This window comes from Eschrichtius robustus, chromosome 6, assembly GCF_028021215.1.
Source record: "Eschrichtius robustus isolate mEscRob2 chromosome 6, mEscRob2.pri, whole genome shotgun sequence".
In the NCBI taxonomy this organism is placed as follows: domain Eukaryota; kingdom Metazoa; phylum Chordata; class Mammalia; order Artiodactyla; family Eschrichtiidae; genus Eschrichtius; species Eschrichtius robustus.
The window spans coordinates 69,426,486-69,439,512 of NC_090829.1; positions in this window are offsets into that span (position 1 = coordinate 69,426,486).

Here is a 13,027-nt window from a genome sequence, read left to right on the forward strand (position 1 = left end):
GATCCTTGCCAGGTAGAGTAATCTTGGTTGTAGGTTCTTCCCTTTCATTACTTTAAATATAAACTGCCACTCCCTTCTGGCTTGTAGAGTTTCTGCTGAGAAATCAGCTGTTAAGCTTATGGGAGTTCCCTTATATATTATTTGTCTTTTTTTCCCCTTGTTGCTTTCAATAATTTTTCTTTGTCTTTAATTTTGTCAGTTTGATTACTATGTGTCTTGGCGTATTTCTCCTTGGGTTTATCTTGCCTGGGATTCTCTGCACTTCCTGGACTTGGGTGACTATTTCCTTTCCCATGTAGGGAAGTTTTTGACTACAATCTCTTCAAATATTTTCTCTGGTCCTCTCTCTCTCTCTTCTCCTTCTTGGACCCCTATAATGTTAATGTTGCTGTGTTTAACATTGTCCCAGAAGTCTCTTAGGCTGTCTTCATTTCTTTTCATTCTTTTTTCTTTATTCTGTTTTGTGGCAGTGAATTCCACCATTCTGTCTTCCAGGTCACTTATCCATTCTTCTGCCTCAGTTATTCTGCTATTGATTCCTTCTAGTGTATTTTTCATTTCAGTTATTGTATTGTTCATGTCTGTTTGTTTGTTCTTTAATTCTTCTATGTGTTTTTTCTTTAATTCTTCTAGGTCTTTTATAACATTTCTTGCATCTTCTCAATCTTTTCCTCCATTCTTTTTCCAAGGTCCTGGATCATTTTCACTATCATTATACTGATTTCTTTTTCTGGAAGTTTGCCTATCTCCACTTCATTTAGTTATTTTTCTGGGGTTTTATATTGTTCCTTCATCTGGTACAAAGTCCTCTTCCTTTTCATTTTGTCTATCTTCTGAGAATGTGGTTTTCCTTCCACAGGCTGCAGAATTGTAGTTCTTCTTTTTTTATATTTAAAGTGCTTTTATTATATTTATAAAAATACTTCTAATTACATTTGAGCGGCACTACTATATTTCCTTATCATATTTCATCATAGGTTTAGTTTAGATGCTTAAATTAGCACTGACTCAGCTCCATAAACACACATAAGAATCTAGCCAGATGTAGTTCTTCTTGTTTCTGTTGTCTGCCCTCTGGTGGATGAGGCTATCTAAGAGGCTTGTGCAAGTTTCCTGATGGGAGGGACTGGTGGTGGGTAGAGCTGGGTGTTACTCTGTTTGGTAGAGCTCAGTAAAACTTTAATCTGCTTGTCTGCTGATGGGTGGGGCTGGGTTTCCTCCCTGTTGGTTGTTTGGCCTGAGGTGACCCAACACTGGAGCCTACCCAGCTCTTTGGTGGGGCTAATGGTGGACTCTGAGGGCTCACAGCAAGGAGTACTTCCCAGAACTTCTGCTACCAGTGTCCTTGTCCCCACGGTGAGCCACAGCCACCCCCACCTCTGCAGGAGACCCTCCAACACTAGCAGGTAGGTCTCGTTCAGTCTCCTATGAGGTCACTGCTCCTTCCCCTGGGTCCCAACGTGCACACTACTTTGTGTGTGTCCTCCAAGAGTGGAGTCTCTGTTACCCCCAGTCCTGTCGAAGTCCTGCAATCAAATCCCACTGGCCTTCAAAGTCTGATTCTCTGGGAATTCCTTCCCCCATTGCTGGACCCCCAGGTTGGGAAGCCTGACGTGGTGCTCAGAATCTTCACTCCAGTTGGTGGACTTCTGTGGTATAAGTGTTCTCCAGTTTGTGAGTCACCTACCCAGCAGTTATGGGATTTGATTTTATTGTGATTGTGCCCCTCCTACCATCTCACTGTGGCTTCTCCTTTGTCTTTGGATGTGGGGTATCTTTTTTGGTGAGGCCCAATATCTTCCTGTCGATGATTGTTCAGCAGTTATTTGTGATTCTGGTGCTCTCACAAGGGGGAGTGAGCACACGTCCTTCTACTCCACCATCCTGAATCAATCTGCCCTAGATGTAAGATTCTTAGTCAACGGTATTTTTCTTTCAGCCCTTTGGATCTGTTACCCTGTTGCTTTATGGTCTCCATTGTTTCTAATGAGAAGTGAGCTAATTCTTTTATTAGGGTTCTTGTATGTGATGAGTCATTTTTTTCTTGCTGCTTTCAAAATTTTGTCTGTGGCTTTCAACATTTTTACCATGATGTGTCTGTGTGTGGATCTCTTTGTATGCATCCTACTTCGAATTCATGGAATGTGTAGATCAATGTTTTTCATCAAAGTTTTGAATTTTTTGCCAACATTGTCTCTAATTTTTTTAGCTCTGTTAATTTTTCTTCATTTTTTATTCTCACTGTTTTTTTAGATTGCATAATCGCCTTCTACTTTATAGTTCATTGATTCTTCTCCCAGGTCAAACCTACTCTACTCAAACCTACTTTAGTAATATTTCATTTTGGTTATTGAATTATATTTGAAATTAATCTGGTAATTTCAATAATTTTCATTTGATTCTTTTTTTATAATTTCTGTGTCTTTATTGGTATTCAGTATTTGATAAGATATTGTCATCTTAGTTTTCCTTACTTTGTTAAACAGCTTCCTTTTGTTATTTGCATATAGTTATAATGTCTGCTTTGAAGTCTGTCCATCAAATACTACAGCTGGGTCCTTTCACAGGCATTTTCTGTTGCCTGCTTTTTGTTTGTGTGTGTATGTGTCACACTTTCTTGTTTAGCTGCATGTCTGATAATTTTTTTCTGAAAGTTTGATGTTTTGGGCAATATATTGTAACAATTCTGGATGCTGATTCTCCTCACCCCTTTCTGGGTTTGTTTTGTTGTGTTTGCTTGTTACTTTGTTTAGTGAATTGGTTAGATTATTTTAGTGAAGTCTATTTTCATATCAGCGTGAACCCTCTGATATTGCTCTTCAAAGGATGCAGCTTTGGGCATGCACCCAGTCACCCTGGGAGGGTAGTGATTTTAGCAGGGTTCTCTTTGACTGTCACTTTCTCTAAACTCTCTGTTAAATTGTCTGTTTACTTTGATGTCTCTCTCAGATTTTAGGCTCCTCTAATTGCAGGCTGATTGCTCTATTGTTTTCAATAATACCCTGAAACATAAATGGAATTACAGTAAGATACAAATAAATCCAAGCAAAAGTAGTTTTTGAGACTAGTCTTTGAGGTTTGTTCTGACCCCAAGAGGGCTCCTTTCAGCCATCTCTTTCTATGGTTCTCTTTGGTCAGCTAGTTGGTTTGCAGTTTAGCTTTTAATCTGTCATAAAGCTACCAGTCTCCTCACAATTGCTTACTATGAAAAACTCCATTTATTTATTTTCCTTTCTTTTTCTTTTTCTCCTCCTTTTCCTCCACCTCCTCCCTCCCCCCTTCCTTTCCTTGTTCCCCTTCCCCTCCTACTTTTTCTTTCACCTTGGCAGCCATACTTGACTTTAAGCCTGGAACTTCCTAGGTGTTAACTCTTAATATGAGTGTCCTTGGAAGCAGGCTTCTCAGCTACTACTTCTTTCTGTATGCTCCTATCTGCAATCCATTACAAAAATTGTTGGTCTCAGCCACAGATGACCTTCTCCTATCCTTTGGTAAAACTTTTAAAGAAAAGAGTGAATGTATTTCAATAATGTCAACTTGCACACACACACACACATACACACACACTTTCTCATCATCCTTCAATTGCCTAAATGGAATTTCTTGAGTTGGAAAACCCCTAAGAAGGTTAAGGGGATTTCACTGATGGGATGGATATTCTAATATAATACAGTGAGCCTTGAGAAAACACCATTTTCATATGGTTGGGTGGACGAAAGATGCAAAACTCTGAGACATTATTTACTAGATTGATGCAGCAAGATTCTGGCATGTATATCTTAGAGCTTTGACTGAAAATGAGGTGTCATTAAGACCTTTAGAGTTGGGGAAATAAAAATATAAAAAGAGAATGTAAGGAAGTATGTCTAGGGGTTTATAGCAGGCTATTGAAGAGAGCCAAAGAAAATCTATAAAGTGGAGTCTATGTCAGCTATGCTCTATTCCTTGTCCTAGGACTGTTTTTATGTTTCCTTTTACTAGTTTGTCATGGATAATTTATAGGAAGAATGTAGTCCCAGTATTAATTCAAAATACATCTGTCTTGGGAAGATTCAGAATGATGGGTCACTTAAATGAGAATAAAAGAGCAGATAAAAGTCACATGTGGGAAGTGGTATTTAAATAGTTGATCCCATATCAGCTGGAAACGTAGGGCACTATGCAGAGGGTGAGGCTCGTGGCCACAGTTGCAGAAGGCAATATCTGTGGGGTGTGTGTGTGTGTGTGTGTGTGTGTGCGTGTGTGTGTAGAAGAAGAGGATATGTGTATATTAGAGGTAGAGTGAATGTGCAGAGACAATCTGAAAGCATTAGAAAGAAAAACATAAAGTCAAATCTGAAATGGTGTTGATCAGGGCAGGAATTCTCATCTCTTTCCTGCCCCCCCTCCTCCATTACTGAATGTGAAAACTAAACTAAATGAGAATCATCTGCTCCTTAGAACATTGCAAGTAGACTTCATAACTGCACTTCCCTATGGTTCCACCACCCAACCCCACTTCCAAAGCTCTATTTTCTGCCTCTCTTCATCCAAGTTCCTTGATTTGCTTTAATCTGAGATAAAACAAAGACATCTGGAGAAGCTCCAGTTCTGTTTCTCCTCCTGAGAACTTTGTGGCTCACAGGTCATCACCTTTAGACTTCAGGTGGGCTCTCTATCTTGATCTAGCTATCTTGTCGATGCTTTTGTCAATCCCAAGGGTGTTTAGTGATCAAAAGAGTGCTGTAATGTGACACTTACCAGCTACCAAGAAGATGTCACTTGGATTAAGACATTCCCTATGCTAAACCAGCATAAGCCAAAGCTGCTCATCTGTAATGTTAACATCCTCTACCAGTAATTCATGTCTTGTGGCCATTTTACCTTTTACAGGTTTCTAAGTGAGTAGAATAGCCAGATAAATTATCTAAATAATTCATTTCATACTCTGGATTTAAATTGCCTTCTCAAAGGAAAGGTAATATGTTGGGTTATTTGCTTTTCTCCTTAGCTCCATTTTTCAAATAAACTGTAAAATGGCACCACCATGTGGTTGAAATGTGCATTGTTCTCAGAAATCCAACACTGCAACAGTGCAGTGAGTCAGACCGGTTGTCATTCATTAATTTACTCAACAAATATTTTCTGAGAGCCTACCTGTGTCAGGCTATGTTATTTGTACTGGGAACACTATAAATAAAACAAATGCAGTCTCTGACTCCTTAAATTTCACATTCACTGTTCACATTTTCTTTGGTTAAACAAACTATATCAAACATTAAAATACAAAAGCACATCTTTTCAGTTGTTTTTATTGGTATAAGAAAAAGAGGACAAAATATTAGTCCTGGCTTTGTCATTGACTAGCTGTGTAAAAATACTCACTTTTTCCCTATGGTACTCAGCGTTTTATGGGTTGTCCCAGATAAATGTCTCCTAACTGATAATATATTAAAACAATGAGGATGATTTGCTAAGGAAAAAAAAAAAGACCATATATTAACATATTCCAAAGTTTGCCTGCAAGGCTGGGGAATTTATAAATCCCTGAATATTATCTATGGTCTCTTTAGGCCCACCTACACGTAAAGTTAAGGTCTGTTGGATGAGGTGATTTCAGGTGTCCCTTCTAGCTATAACAATATTTGGTTCTTATGATCAGAAATAATTGATAATAGAACCAATCCTGATGTAAAGCTGCAATCTCTATTCAAGGATCCTGTCTTGTAAGCCCTCCCAATACATATACTGAATGCCATAGTTGCTTCATTATAGCACTGTTTTGTTTAATTGCAACTTCCTACCCTTAGGGATAAAGTTCTGCGTGAGTGAAGGGACCACATAATGTATTGTCCAAACCAGGACACTTTTGAGAGTGAAATGGGAGGAAAGTTGCTTCAATAAATATTCACCTCATAAATTTATTATAAAATTAAATTGATTAATGCATTAAATGAGCTCAGAATAGTGATTGGCACATAGTAAGCAGCCTATAAATCTTAGTCCTTAATTAGTAATCATGGGCAACTAGCTGTATCTCCCTACCGGTTTTCCTACCATTACTTCTCTTCAACTTACCTTCCACTCTGCTTCCAAAAGTATTTTTTTAAAGTACAAATATTCTGTTCCTTTCCCTCATGATAAACCTATTAATAGGTAACACACAAATTCTCTTTAATTTGGACTCTGGCTGTATTTCAAGTTGTTCCTCCCCATCAATCCTCACAACACTCACCTTTAATTCAGCTACAGTTCTTCCAAGCCCAATCCCCACTCCTACCGTGGATATTGTGCCTCCTAAATTTTGCCTATCAAAATCCTTCTCACATTTTAACTCTTAGTTCGGGTTCTTCTAAATAACATAAGACCAACATTTGTTTTTGCGTCTCTATTTTAACTTATGATAATATGAGCTATTTATTAAATTTACACTAAGTGCCAGGCACTTTTCTAAATAAGCTCTTTAAATGCCATTATCTCTCAGCATGTTGGAAAAAGAAACATAGACATATCTAAATATAATTCAATGCAAAGAGCAGTGAGTAAGGCTTATGACAGTAGTTAGACCTGTGTTTGATGCAAAGCAGAATACCATGGCAGTTGAACACGTGGGCTCCAGAATAAGATGACCTGGGTTATAATTCTGGCTCTATAATTTGCTAGTTATGTGACTTTGGGGATGTATTTCTCTCTTTCTTTTTTTTGATCCTCTCTGAAACTACTTGAAACTATTTATAAAGTTAGTCACAGTGACAATTTTCATATATGTGATTTTTTTTTAAACATCTTTATTGAAGTATAATTGCCTTACAATGGTGTGTTAGCTTCTGCTTTATAACAAAGTGAATCAGTTATACATATACAATATGTTCCCATTTCTCTTCCCTCTTGCATCTCCCTCCCTCCCACCCTCCCCATCCCACCCCTCTAGGTGGTCACAAAGCACCGAGCTGATTTCCCTGTGCTATGCGGCTGCTTCCCACTAGTTATCTATTTTACATTTGGTAGTGTATATATGTCCATGACACTCTCTTACCCTGTCACATCTCACCCCACCCCCTCCCCATATCCTCAAGTCCATTCTCTAGTAGGTCTGCGTCTTTATTCCCGTCTTGCCACTAGGTTCTTCATGGCCTTTTTTTTTTTTTTTTTTTTCCTTAGATTCCGTATATATGTGTTAGCATACTGTATTTGTTTTTCTCTTTCTGACTTACTTCACTCTGTATGACAGACTCTAACTCCATCCACCTCATTACAAATACCTCCATTTCATTTCTTTTTATGGCTGAGTAATATTCCATTGTATATATGTGCCACATCTTCTTTATCCATTCATCTGTCGATGGACATTTAGGTTGCTTCCATGTCCTGGCTATTGTAAATAGAGCTGCAATGAACATTTTGGTACATGACTCTTTTTGACCTATGGTTTTCTCAGGGTATATGCCCAGTATTGGGATTGCTGGGTCGTATGGTAGTTCTATTTGTAGTTTTTTCAGGAACCTCCATACTGTTCTCCATAGTGGCTGTATCAATTTACATTCCCACCAACAGTGCAAGAGTGTTCCCTTTCCTCCACACCCTCTCCAGCATTTATTGTTTCTAGATTTTTTAATGATGTCCATTCTGACCGGTGTGAGATGATATCTCATTGTAGTTTTGATTTGCATTTCTCTAATGATTAATGATGATGAGCATTCTTTCATGTGTCTGTAGGCCATCTGTATATCTTCTTTGGAGAAATGTCTATTTAGGTCTTCTGCCCATTTTTGGATTGGGTTTTTGGTTTTTTTGTTATTGAGCTGCATGAGCTGCTTGTAAATCTTGGAGATTAATCCTTTGTCAGTTGCTTCATTTGCAAATATTTTCTCCCATTCTGATGGTTGTCTTTTGGTCTTGTTTATGGTTTCCTTTGCTGTGCAAAAGCTTTTAAGTTTCATTAGGTCCCATTTGTTTATTTGTGTTCTTATTTCCATTTCTCTGGGAGCTGGGTCAAAAAGAATCTTGCTGTGATGTATGTCATAGAGTGTTCTGCCTATGTTTTCCTCTAAGAGTTTGATAGTGTCTGCCCTTACACTTAGGTCTTTAATCCATTTTGAGTTTATTTTTGTGCATGGTGTCAGGGAGTGTTCTAATTTCATACTTTTACATGTACCTGTCCAATTTTCCCAGCACCACTTATTGAAGAGGCTGTCTTTTCTCCACTGTATATTCTTGCCTCCTTTATCAAAGATAAGGTGACCATATGTGTGTGGGTATATCTCTGGGCTCTCTATCCTGTTCCATTGATCTATATTTCTGTTTTTGTGCCAGTACCAAACTGTCTTGATTACTGAAGCTTTGTAATATAGTCTGAAGTCAGGAAGCCTGATTCCCCCAGCTCCATTTTTCCTTCTCAAGATTGCTTTTGCTATTCCAGGTCTTTTGTGTTTCCATACAAATTGTGAAATTTTTTGTTCTAGTTCTGTGAAAAATGCCAGTGGTAGTTTGATAGGGATTGCATTGAATCTGTAGATTGCTTCGGGTAATATAGTCATTTTCACAATGTTGATTCTTCCAATCCAGGAACATGGTATATCTCTCCATCTATTTGTATCATCTTTAATTTCTTTCATCAGTGTCTTATAATTTTCTGCATACAGGTCTTTTGTCTCCTTAGGTAGGTTTATTCCTAGATATTTTATTCTTTTTGTTGCAATGGTAAATGGGAGTGTTTTCTTAATTTCACTTTCAGATTTTTCGTCATTAGTGTATAGAAATGCAAGAGATTTCTGTGCATTTATTTTGTATCCTGCTACTTTACCAAATTCATTGATTAGCTCTAGGAGATTTCTGGTAGCATCTTTAGGATTCTCTATGTATAGTATCATGTCATCTGCAAATAGTGACAGCTTTACTTCTTCTTTTCCGATTTGGATTCCTTTTATTTCTTTGTCTTCTCTGATTGCTGTGGCTAACACTTCCAAAACTATGTTGAATAATAGTGGTGAGAGTGGGCAACTTTGTCTTGTTCCTGATCTTAGTGGAAATGGTTTCAGTTTTTCACCATTGAGGACAATGTTGGCTGTGGGTTTGTCATATATGGCCTTTATTATGTTGAGGAAAGTTCCCTCTATGCCTACTTTCTGCAGGGCTTTTATCATAAATGGGTGTTGAATTTTGTTGAAAGCTTTCTCTGCATCTATTGAGATGATCATATGGTTTTTCTCCTTCAATTTGTTAATATGGTGTATCACATTGATTGATTTGCGTATATTGAAGAATCCTTGCATTCCTGGGATAAACCCCACTTGATCATGGTGTATGATCCTTTTACTGTGCTGTTGGATTCTGTTTGCTAGTATTTTGTTGAGGATTTTTGCATCTATGTTCATCAGTGATATTGGCCTGTAGTTTTCTTTCTTTGTGACATCTTTGTCTGGTTTTGGTATCAGGGTGATGGTGGCCTCGTAGAATGAGTTGGGGAGTGTTCCTACCTCTGCAATATTTTGGAAGAGTTTGAGAAGGATAGGTGTTAGCTCGTCTCTAAATGTTTGATAGAATTCACCTGTGAAGCCATCTGGTCCTGGGCTTTTGTTTGTTGGAAGGTTTTTAATCACAGTTTCAATTTCAGTGCTTGTGATTGGTCTGTTCATATTTTCTATTTCTTCCTGGTTCAGTCTCGGCAGGTTGTGCCTTTCTAAGAATCTGTCCATTTCTTCCAGGTTGTCCATTTTATTAGCATAGAGTTGCTTGTAGTAATCTCTCATGATCTTTTGTATTTCTGCAGTGTCAGTGGTTACTTCTTTTTCATTTCTAATTCTATTGATCTGAGTCTTCTCCCTTTTTCTCTTGATGAGTCTGGCTAATGGTTGATCAATTTTGTTTATCTTCTCAAAGAACCAGCTTTTAGTTTCATTGATTTTTGCTATTGTTTCCTTCATTTCTTTTTCATTTATTTCTGATCTGATCTTTATAATTTCTTTCCTTCTGCTGGCTTTGGGGTTTTTTTGTTCTTCTTTCTCTAATTGCTTCAGGTGCAAGGTTAGGTTGTTTATTCGAGATGTTTCCTGTTTCTTGAGGTAGGCTTGTATTGCTATAAACTTCCCTCTTAGCACTGCTTTTGCTGCGTCCCATAGGTTTTGGGTCGTCGTATCTCCATTGTCATTTGTTTCTAGGTATTTTTTGATTTCCCCTTTGATTTCTTCAGTAATCACTTCGTTATTAAGTAGTGTATTGTGTAGCCTCCATGTGTTTGTATTTTTTACAGATCTTTTCCTGTAATTGATATCTAGTCTCATAGCGTTGTGATCGGAAAAGATACTTGACACGATTTCAATTTTCTTAAATTTACCAAGGCTTGATTTATGACCCAAGATATGATCTATCCTGGAGAATGTTCCATGAGCACTTGAGAAAAATGTGTATTCTGTTGTTTTTGGGTAGAATGTCCTATAAATATCAATTAAGTCCATCTTGTTTAATGTATCATTTAAAGCTTGTGTTTCCTTATTTATTTTCATTTTGTATGATCTGTCCATTGGTGAAAGTGGGGTGTTAAAGTCCCCTACTATGATTGTGTTGCTGTCGATTTCCCCTTTTATGGCTGTTAGTATTTGCCTTATGTATTGAGGTGCTCCTATGTTGGGTGCATAAATATTTACAATTGTTATAGCTTCCTCTTGGATCAATCCCTTGATCATTATATAGTGTCCTTCTTTGTCTCTTGTAATAGTCTTTATTTTAAAGTCTATTTTGTCTGATATGAGAATTGCTACTCCAGCTTTCTTTTGATTTCCATTTGCATGGAATATCTTTTTCCATCCCCTCACTTTCAGTCTGTATGTGTCTCTAGGTCTGAAGTGGGTCTCTTGTAGACAGCATATATATGGGTCTTGTTTTTGTATCCATTCAGCCAGCCTGTGTCTTTTGGTGGGAGCATTTAATCCATTTACATTCAAGGTAATTATCGATATGTATGTTCCTATTCCCATTTTCTTAAATGTTTTGGGTTTGTTATTGTAGGTGTTTTCCTTCTCTTGTGTTTCTTGCCTAGAGAAGTTCCTTTAGCATTTGTTGTAAAGCTGGTTTGGTGGTGCTGAACTCTCTCAGCTTTTGCTTGTCTGTAAAGGTTTTAATTTCTCCATCGAATCTGAATGAGATCCTTGCTGGGTAGAGTAATCTTGGTTGTAGGTTTTTCTCCTTCATCACTTTAAGTATATCCTGCCACTCCCTTCTGGCTTGCAGAGTTTCTGCTGAAAGATCAGATGTTAACCTTATGGGGATTCCCTTGTGTGTTATTTGTTTTTTTTCCCTTGCTGCCTTTAATATGTTTTCCTTATATTTAATTTTTGACAGTTTGATTAATATGTGTCTTGGCGTGTTTCTCCTTGGGTTTATCCTGTATGGGACTCTCTGTGCTTCCAGGACTTGATTAACTATTTCCTTTCCCATATTAGGGAAGTTTTCAACTATAATCTCTTCAAATATTTTCTCAGTCCCTTTCTTTTTCTCTTCTTCTTCTGGGACCCCTATAATTCGAATGTTGGTGTGTTTAATGTTGTCCCAGAGGTCTCTGAGACTGTCCTCAGTTCTTTTCATTCTTTTTTCTTTATCCTGCTCTGCAGTAGTTATTTCCACCATTTTATCTTCCAGGTCACTTATCCTTTCTTCTGCCTCAGTTATTCTGCTATTGATCCCATCTAGAGTATTTTTAATTTCATTTATTGTGTTTTTCATCATTGCTTGGTTCCTCTTTAGTTCTTCTTACTATCATTATTCTGAATTCTTTTTCAGGTAGACTACCTATTTCCTCTTCATTTGTTAAGTCTGGTGTGTTTTGACCCTGCTCCTTCATCTGCTGTGTGTTTTTCTGTCGTCTCATTTTGCTTATCTTACTGTGTTTGGGGTCTCCTTTTCACAGACTGCAGGTTTGTAGTTCCCGTTGTTTTTGGTATCTGTCCCCAGTGGCTAAGTTTGGTTCAGTGGTTTGTGTAGGCTTCCTGGTGTAGGGAACTAGTGCCTGAGCTCTGGTGGATGAGGCTGGATCTTGTCTTTCTGGTGGGCACATCCACGTCTGGTGGTGTATTTTGGGGTGTCTGTGGCCTTATTATGATTTTAGGCAGCCTCTCTGCCAATGGATGGGGCTGTGTTCCTGTCTTGCTAGTTGTTTGGCATAGGGTGTTCAGCACTGTAACTTGCTGGTCATTGAGTGATGCTGGGTCTTGATGTTGAGATGGAGATCTCTGAGAGATTTTTACCATTTGGTATTATGTGGAGCTGGGAGGTCTCTTGTGGACCAGTGTCCTGAAGTTGGCTCTCCCACCTCAGACGCACGGCCCTGATGCCTGGCTGGAACACCAAGAGCCTTTCGTCCACACGGCTCAGAGTAAAAGGGAGAAAAAATAGAAAGAAAAAAGAAAGAAAGAGGCTACAATATAGTGAAGTAAAATAAAGCTATTGTAAAGCAAAGCTATACAGACAAAATCTCACCCAGAAGCATATACATATACACTCACCAAAAAAAAGGAACAGGGGAAAAATTAATATATCCTGCTCCCAAAGTCCACCTCCTGAATTTGGGATGATTCGTTGTCTATTCAGGTATTCAACAGATGCAGGCACATCAAGTTGTTTGTGGAGTTTTAATCCGCTGCTTCTGAGGCTGCTGGGAGAGATTTCCCCTTCTCTTCCCTGTTCACACAGCTCCTGGGGTTCAGCTTTGGATTTGGACCCGCCTCTGCGTGTAGGTCACCTGAGGGCGTCTATTCCCTGCCCAGACAGAACGGGGTTAAAGGAGCAGCTGCTTCGGGGCGCTGGCTCACTCAGGCCGCGGGGAGGGAGGGGTACGGAGGAGGCGGGGTGAGCCTGCGGCAGCAGAGGCCGGCGTGACGTTGCACCAGCCTGAGGCGCGCAGTGTGTTCTCCCGGGGAATTTGTCCGGGTATCACGGGACCCTGGCAGTGGCGGTCTGCACAGGTTCCCGGGAGGGGCGGTGTGGAGAGTGACCTGTGCTCACACACAGGCTTTTTGGAGGCGGCAGCAGCAGCCTTAGCGTCTCATGCCCGTCT